Source organism: Lolium rigidum, chromosome 4 (assembly GCF_022539505.1).
Source record: "Lolium rigidum isolate FL_2022 chromosome 4, APGP_CSIRO_Lrig_0.1, whole genome shotgun sequence".
Taxonomy (NCBI): domain Eukaryota; kingdom Viridiplantae; phylum Streptophyta; class Magnoliopsida; order Poales; family Poaceae; genus Lolium; species Lolium rigidum.
The window spans coordinates 63,876,096-63,884,140 of NC_061511.1; the positions used below are offsets into that span (position 1 = coordinate 63,876,096).

Here is an 8,045-nt window from a genome sequence, read left to right on the forward strand (position 1 = left end):
ATGGACGCGCAGGCGCTCGATGGCTTCATCCAGCGCCTCCTCGACGCGGAGCACACCTCGCCGGAAGACCATCCGCCGCTCACCAACGCGGAGATCAAGCTCCTCTGCGCCGCCGCCACGAAGGTCCTCCTCTCCCAGCCCACGCTTCTGAAGGTCGACGCCCCCGTCAACATCTGCGGGGACATTCACGGCCAGTACTCCGACCTCCTCCGCATATTCAGCGCCGCCGGCTCCCCGTCCGAAACCAACCGCTATCTCTTCCTGGGCGACTACGTCGACCGCGGCAGCCGCAGCATCGAGACCATCTGCCTCCTCCTCGCCTACAAGGTCAAGTACCCCGACGCCTTCTTCCTCATCCGGGGAAACCACGAGTGCTCCTCCGTCAACCGCTCCTTCGGCTTCCTGGCCGAGTGCCACCGACGAGGACTGGGTCAAGCGACCTGGAACATCATCAACGGCTGCTTCAACTGCCTACCGCTGGCGGCGCTCGTCGGAAACAAGATCGGCAAGAAGATCTTCTGCGTGCACGGCGGACTGTCGCCGGAGCTTGAGAGCATGGACCAGATACGACGAATCAAGCGCCCACTGCCGCAAGTCCCCTCCGAGGGCCTCGCGTGCGACTTGCTGTGGTCGGACCCCGACGCCGCCGACGAGTGGGGGTGGGGCGAGTCGTCCAGGGGCAGGTCCGTCACGTTCGGGTCCGACTTGGTGGCCGAGTTCGTGGAGAAGAACGGGCTGGCCATGGTGTGCAGGGCGCACGAGGTGAAGCAGGGCGGCTACGAGTGGTTCGCGGACCGGAAACTCGTCACCGTCTTCTCCGCACCCAACTACGCCGGCCAGTGCGACAACGCCGGTGCGGTCATGAAAGTGGACAAAAATCTCACCTGCTCCTTCCACATCCTCGAGCCTACTGATCCGCTTCAAGTTCTTGCCGATAACCTGCATGATTCTTGTTAGATTGTAATGTAGTCGATTTACTTTGCAAGTTACGGCTAGATCTAGACACAGCCGGTCCCCTATATATGTATGTACTTTGTAATCCATCAATCAATCAATGAATTATGTGTTTATTTCAATTCTACATAAACACGTGGTATGAGATACTAGATCCTAGGTCATGGCTGCGCCACCCACGCCGCTGTCCCTTTCCCCTTCCGAGTTCTGACTACTTCGCTAAAAAGACCATCGCTGCCACATAGACCCCCTGCTCTCTAATTTCAGCCAACTAACCAACCCTCCAATGGCAGCTTCTTTCTTCTACACCGATACAATCACCGATGTTTAGCCCTCGTATTCCCATCAGTCTACATCTCCCCTCCCACAACTATTATCATTGACGCCACCTCTTTGAAGTACATCTTGGTCGCTCCAATCTTCTCGACCACGTTGCCTCCGAATCCGCCCCCACTGATCCGTGCTTGGCAAAGGATCGCCTCGCCATCTTCCAGTGGATCTTCAACCTCGTATTTCGTGATGCCACCACCACCACTGCATTGTGGACGTCCCTTCGTGAGCTCTTCCAAGAAAACATCGACGCTTGAATAAATAGCCTCCACAGCGAGCTTCGCAACACCGTGTAGGATGATTCTCAAGTCGGCATCTAATGTCAACGGCTCAAGTCGATCGCCAACGAGCTACGTGAGCTTGGCGTACCATCGAAGATCGAAAGCTCATCAACATCTTGCTCGCCGGGCTGAGCGAGCGCTTTGAAAAGCAAGCCTCCTTCATCCCAAGATGCGTCTGCCACCCTCCTTCGCTGAGGTCCTCTTTATGCTGCAACAGTCCGATCATGCCTAAGAGCATGTCTAACAGGCCCCTTATAATTCTACCCCGTATAACGCGAGTTTTTTGCCCCGTATCCTAAAAGTGCGTCTTGCTGAACCATTCCGTCTAGCAGACCCCGTATTTCGCCATATATTTTTAAAAATTAAAACCCCGGGAAAATTAAACCATAGTTCATCTTCATTGATCATACACTGGATCATACATATACATAGCGATCTACTGCGATCCTAGCTACTCGAGGATGATGAATGGCACGAAAGGCCCCCGGCGGCAGCCTCCTCCTCCGCCTTGGCGGCAGCCTCCTTCGCCTGGAATTCCGCCACGGCGGTGATGGCCACCGCCTGTTCGTCTGCCTCCGCCCGCGCCTTCTCGGTGGCCTCCGCCTCGGATTCGGCCACCGCCTGCAAGTATGCCGCGTCCTCCTCCGCCTCCTCCGCTTCCTCCTCGCCGGCCTCCGCTTCCTCCTCGCCTCCGCCTCCTCCGCCGCTGGTGCTGCCGATGCGCGCCGCCCATGCCGCCTTCGCCGCGCGCTCACGCTCCCACTCAGCGCGCCACTTCTCGAAGGCGGCACCGCTCATCGGCTTGAGCGGCGGATCTTGGCGGTACCACCGCCCACAGGCGGCGAACTCCCGGAGCGAGTCCGGCATGTAATACGCGCCGCCGTACTTGCAGGCCGCACGGCGGCTCCCCGCGGCGGAGCGCTTGCATTTCAAGCGCCACGCCTCCTCCACGGTGTCCGGCGAGCGGGATCGCTTCGATCCGCTCGCCGGCGAGGCGCTACTACGGCGGCGGGAGTCCATGCGGGTGGCGGCGGTTGGAATGCGGCGCGGGGTTGGGACGAATTGCTCGCCGGAGCAGGAGGAGGAGGCGGCGGCGCACGGCGGAGCTAGGGTTGCGAGTGAGGGGTTAACCCCTCACTCGCACCTGCGCCCACTATAAGTACGGGGCGACGGGGCCGATTTACTGGGCCCCGTATTCCGCCGAAATGGGCCGGCCCGAATACGGGGCCTGCTAGACGCCCAAAATCACGCCGGCCCCGTATCCCGCCGAAATTTTACGGGGTGGGCGGATTATACGGGGCCTGTTAGACATGCTCTAAATGAACAAAGAGCCTCGCCCCCAGCTGTTTGCCGCTATTCCACGCCCACCCGTGTCTGCTCCTCATGCAACAACACCGCCGACAAACCATAGGCGGGCACAAACAGATTCATGGGTATTCAGTTGAATACCCATTATTTTTGTCAACAAATGTATACGCGTATAACCCAAACGTCCAAGCTCACCTAGGCAACAAAAACCACATACGTGTCTGGTCGATGGCAACTAACACCGAACCATCTATACCTAGGCCCAAATGGCGAATTCATCATTAAATTTCTCCCGTGAATCCGTGATTCTTCGACGGTTAGTTGTTCAACGATAGGCCATCGTGAGTTCGTGATTAGCAGCGATGAGGACTGGCGGAGGCGGCGATCATATTCGTTGCGGCTGCTACGAGCAGACACCACGATGCCATCAGAAAACAGCGGCCAGCGGGAGCCGAGAAGCCGGAGCAAGCAGGGGATTCCGCCGTGAATCCGTGATCTTCTCTGAAATTTCTCACTGCAAGCTGCAATTCAGCGTTCCGACTTCCGAATCCTCATTGATTTTTTTCCAGTTTCTGAACTAGTAAATCAACAATTCTTCTTCCAATTTAGAGTATGTATTGATTGACTGTTTGGTTACTCATCGATTGGATGATGATGTAGGTTGTTGTACTGAATTTGTCTTGAGAACACACAAATAAATACATGGGGATGAAGAGTAGTAATGTTGATTTGTAGGCATTGTGGGAGAGCTTCAATGAAATTTTGATCCTTCAGGTTTTACATTGGGATTTTATTTTATTACTTTGAATACACATTGCAAATATCATGTGACCGCCCATGCGACAAACGCCATGCCACCCACAGGCTAGCCCCCAGCCCCAACTACCGCGGCAAGAATCCAATGTACTAGCCGCCACGCTCCACTCCATCCACGGCATCAACGAGCGGTCCCCCTACACCTCCGCCTGCTCCTCCCGCATCACCGAGTTGGCGACCTTCTCATGACCCGTGGATAGGACTTTTATAAACCTAGCCCATAACTTGGGTCGTCCCCACTCCGACCGGTAACCCGCCGGCCTACTCATCTGGCTCCTGGATGTCGGGCATGCGTCCTCATAACGGCGCCCCTGCGCTCCTTGGCTCGCGCCCCCATCGCAATCATACCACACTACACCGCCCTGCTACTGGAAGAGTACTATGAGGGACTATAGGGGTGAATAGAAGCTAGGCAACTTTTAGACCTTTTCAATTTGATGGCGGAACAACCGAAAGTAAAGGTGATAGCTTTGGGTGGTCAATGATCCTATATGATGAAACAACGAACAAGCAAATACAAGTAGATAGGAACAATTAAGGAACAAAGGAAAGGAGGAAGACAACATATCCGGCAGTGGAGACGAGGCACGAGATTTTTCTCCGTAATTCCTTCCTAAGAGAAGTATGTCTATGTTGAGGGGGTGTGGAACCACAAAGGTAGAAAACTGCCACGAAAGCGTCACCCTATTCCTCGGTGAGCACACCACAAAGGTATGCCCACTTCTCCACTAAGAAAGAAGGTTGAGGCGGCGGACCTTCGCAACGCATTGGGGCAAGAATCCACACGATTGGAGGCTCCGAACATCACGTAGGGCTAGGACAACACCAAGCTAGCATCTGCGTGAGCTTCATCATGGAATTCCACAAAAGGAATTCTAGGTTTCCTAAATCCACAAGAAGATCGAGGGGATTCGAGTTTTCTTTGGTGGAAAGGTAGATCAAGGACTCCTACTTTTATTTCCCAAGTGTGGGGTTGATTGGTTGGTAGATGAGGGAGATATGTGAGATTTGAGCTTCAAAACAATGGAGGAGAAAGAGTAAAAAACGTGATTCAGATTTGGGGAAGAAACCCCTTTATATATGGGCTATCTCCGATCCAACAGTTATGCAGCAAATATGCCAAAATAAAAACTTCCGGTCCAAAGCGGCGGTAGTACCGCCGGGCAGAAAAGCTGTGCCAACGGTTACTTCCTACGAAGATTCGGGCAGAAGTTGGGTAGTACTACTCGGTAGTACCGGCCAACTTCGGCTATCATCCGCCCGAGCCCAGAATCCTCCCGGTACTCCTTCGTATCCAAAAAAAGGAGCTTCGGTACTTGGCCGGAATTAGGGCAGTACTACCGGTATCCGGTAGTACCGGCCAACTTCCGCTCGAGAAAAACATGCTCGCAGTACCCTACGGTACAATTAAATCATTTTCGGGAACTACACCGAAGTAGGGCGACACTATCGGTAGCCGGTAGTATTGGCCAATGTTTGCCCCCTTGTCGAGTCAAAGCACTTAGGAGAGGGGGTGCAGTAAGTAGCCCCGGACAGTAGTAGAGGCCAAAATGGATGGAACTTCTGGTCCTCGAGATTTTGGCAGAAAAACTATGTAAGATTAGGGAGAGTGATGCAACAAAATGAGATGGTTGTTGGAGTGCAAATTTTGGTTTGTGCGCGTGAAAAATATGAACCCAGCTTGCCTCCCAACTAAACACATTCCCTGCAAACTATGAAACAAAAACACGAGACGACTAACACCACTACGCTTCGAAAACGCTCCAACTCCATCTCGCATGCCATTTACACAATTTCCTAAAAACATAGCGTACATAAAATTAATTCTCGTATTTACGTCAACACACAAAATCCAGAAGGGCAGGAAATGCTCTTTCAATCTCCCTTTTTTTGTGTTTGATTACAATACAAGAACAAGAATTTGCATGGGGAATAACGTAAAAAGGAGCCAAAATGGTTTGTAGGATATAGAAGAGCCCCCCTGTACATGTGCTTATTTCGAATTTGCATTTGAATACAAAAGCACATCAACTAGGACAAATACTCCCCCTATATCTCACAAACAAAGAACATGTGCAAGATATATAAGAGAATAAACACTTGCACAACCACAACATATACACACGATATGGATTTTGGGTTTTAGATATCATACCATAGTGAGATAAATTCCAAACTCACTCATTCTTCATCATGGTCTTCGAAGGATAGTAGATATAGCCATTTAGGAATAACCTCAACCATCACACCTCATAGATAACCATAGTCATAGTTCAACATTTCCACTAGATTAAAGTTATTACAAACCATAGATTCCAAATAGCAAATAAGGATGAGGTTCAATAAAAATAACGATGAGATCACAAGCGAATAAAATCAAAGAAATAACAAGCTTGTGATCGTGGGGCACTAGATTAGTTGTCCGAAACACCCGTTAAGCATTCATATTCACGATCCCATTACCAGTGTGTCATGAAAGCATATCCGAACTAGTATCAAATTACATCATCCATAAAAATACCAAATCAAATATTACAAGCAGGTCACATGACTAATACATGCAGAATAACCTCAACTAGCCTAACTTAACATCAGAGTGGCGGAATCACTTCACACAAGAAGCGTAGAGTCCAAGTTATCTGCCATAAGCATAGAGGTAACTAACTAGGAGAACGTTCCTATCTCGCATAGATGCCATTGAATACTTTTTCATTTGCCGAACTCCTCCAAGTCTCACCAAGTAAATAGGTAGGATAAAAATACTAGTGAGTGCATTTGAATGTACTTCCAAACAACCTAAGGGAGAGAAGTAAAGGGATATGAAGTATGGTTGTAGCTAGGAACATGCTCTAATCTAGGTTTGACTTGATAGAAAATAGTTTCTCTTGTCGATATAGCATCTCTATATCTTTATTAAAAATATTTTGAAAACAAGTTTTATTTTAAAGATTAATAGGTAAGGATAACCCATTTCCTTTCCTGTCCTCTTAGTATGACCAAAACATTCTTTCACCTTTCCTCTCTATCTCCTAGATACACTCCCACCAGTCCCACTGGTTTTCTGTCCAAAAACCGTTTGGAAAACACTTTTTAAACCAACAACTCCAACACGGCTAGGGTAAGACCATACCAACCACCCATGACTACGGATGCGGGTATTCCAATAGTTTACACTCTATAAAGTTCTACACTTTCCCCACAAGATCTAGATACCTATCGTATGGGCATTGATACGTCTCCGACGTATCGATATTTTATTATGTTCCATGCCACATTATTGATGATATCTACATGTTTTATGCATACTTTATGTCATATTTATGCGTTTTCCGGAACTAACCTATTGACGAGATGCCGAAGGGCCAGTTCTTTTTTTCTGCTGTTTTTGGTTCCAGAAATCCTAGTAAGGAAATATTCTCGGAATTGGACGAAATCAACGCCCGAGTCTTATAATTGGACGAAGCTTCCGGAAAACCCGAGAGCCGCCGAGGGAAGCCCCGGGGGCCCCACACAACACCACGGCGCGGCCGGAGGGGGGCCGCGCCCCTAGTGTGTGGGCCCACCAGGCCCCCTCCGAGGCTGCCCTTCCGCCTACTTAAGGTTTCCGTCGCGAAAACTCTACCACGTTCGACGAAACCGGAGAAAACCTTCCCGAGCCGCCGCCATCGCGAAGCCAAGATCCGGAGGACAGGAGTCTCTGTTCCGGCACGCCGCCGGGACGGGGAAGTGCCCCCGGAAGGCTCCTCCATCGACACCACCGCCATATTCATCAACGCTGCTGTCTCCCATGAGGAGGGAGTAGTTCTCCATCGAGGCTCGCGGCTGTACCGGTAGCTATATGGTTAATCTCTCTCCTATGTGCTTCAATACAATAATCTCATGAGCTACTTTACATGATTGAGATTCATATGATGATGCTTGTAATCTAGATGTCATTATGCTAGTCAAGTAGGTTTTACTTATGTGATCTCCGGAGACTCCTTGTCCCACGTGTGTAAAGGTGACGAGTGTGTGCACCGTGTGGGTCTCTTAGGCTATATTTCACGGAATACTTATTCACTGTTATGAATGGCATAGTGAAGTGCTTATTTATATCTCTTTATGATTGCAATGTGTTTTGTATCACAATATATCTGTGTGCTACTCTAGTGATGTTATTAAAGTAGTTTATTCCTCCTGCACGGTGTAATGGTGACGAGTGTGTGCATCGTGTAGTACTTGGCGTAGGCTATGATTGTGATCTCTTGTAGATTATGAAGTTAACTATTGCTATGATAGTATTGATGTGATCTATTCCTCCTTTCGTAGTGTGAAGGTGACGGTGTGCATGCTATGTTAGTACTTGGTTTGGTTATG

The 8,045-nt window shown here is 50.0% G+C and overlaps 1 pseudogene; it reads left to right on the top strand.

Annotated features, from left to right (window-relative positions):
- LOC124647167 lies at positions 1 to 964 on the top strand (annotated as a pseudogene).
- Positions 965 to 8,045: the final 7,081 nt, after the last annotated feature.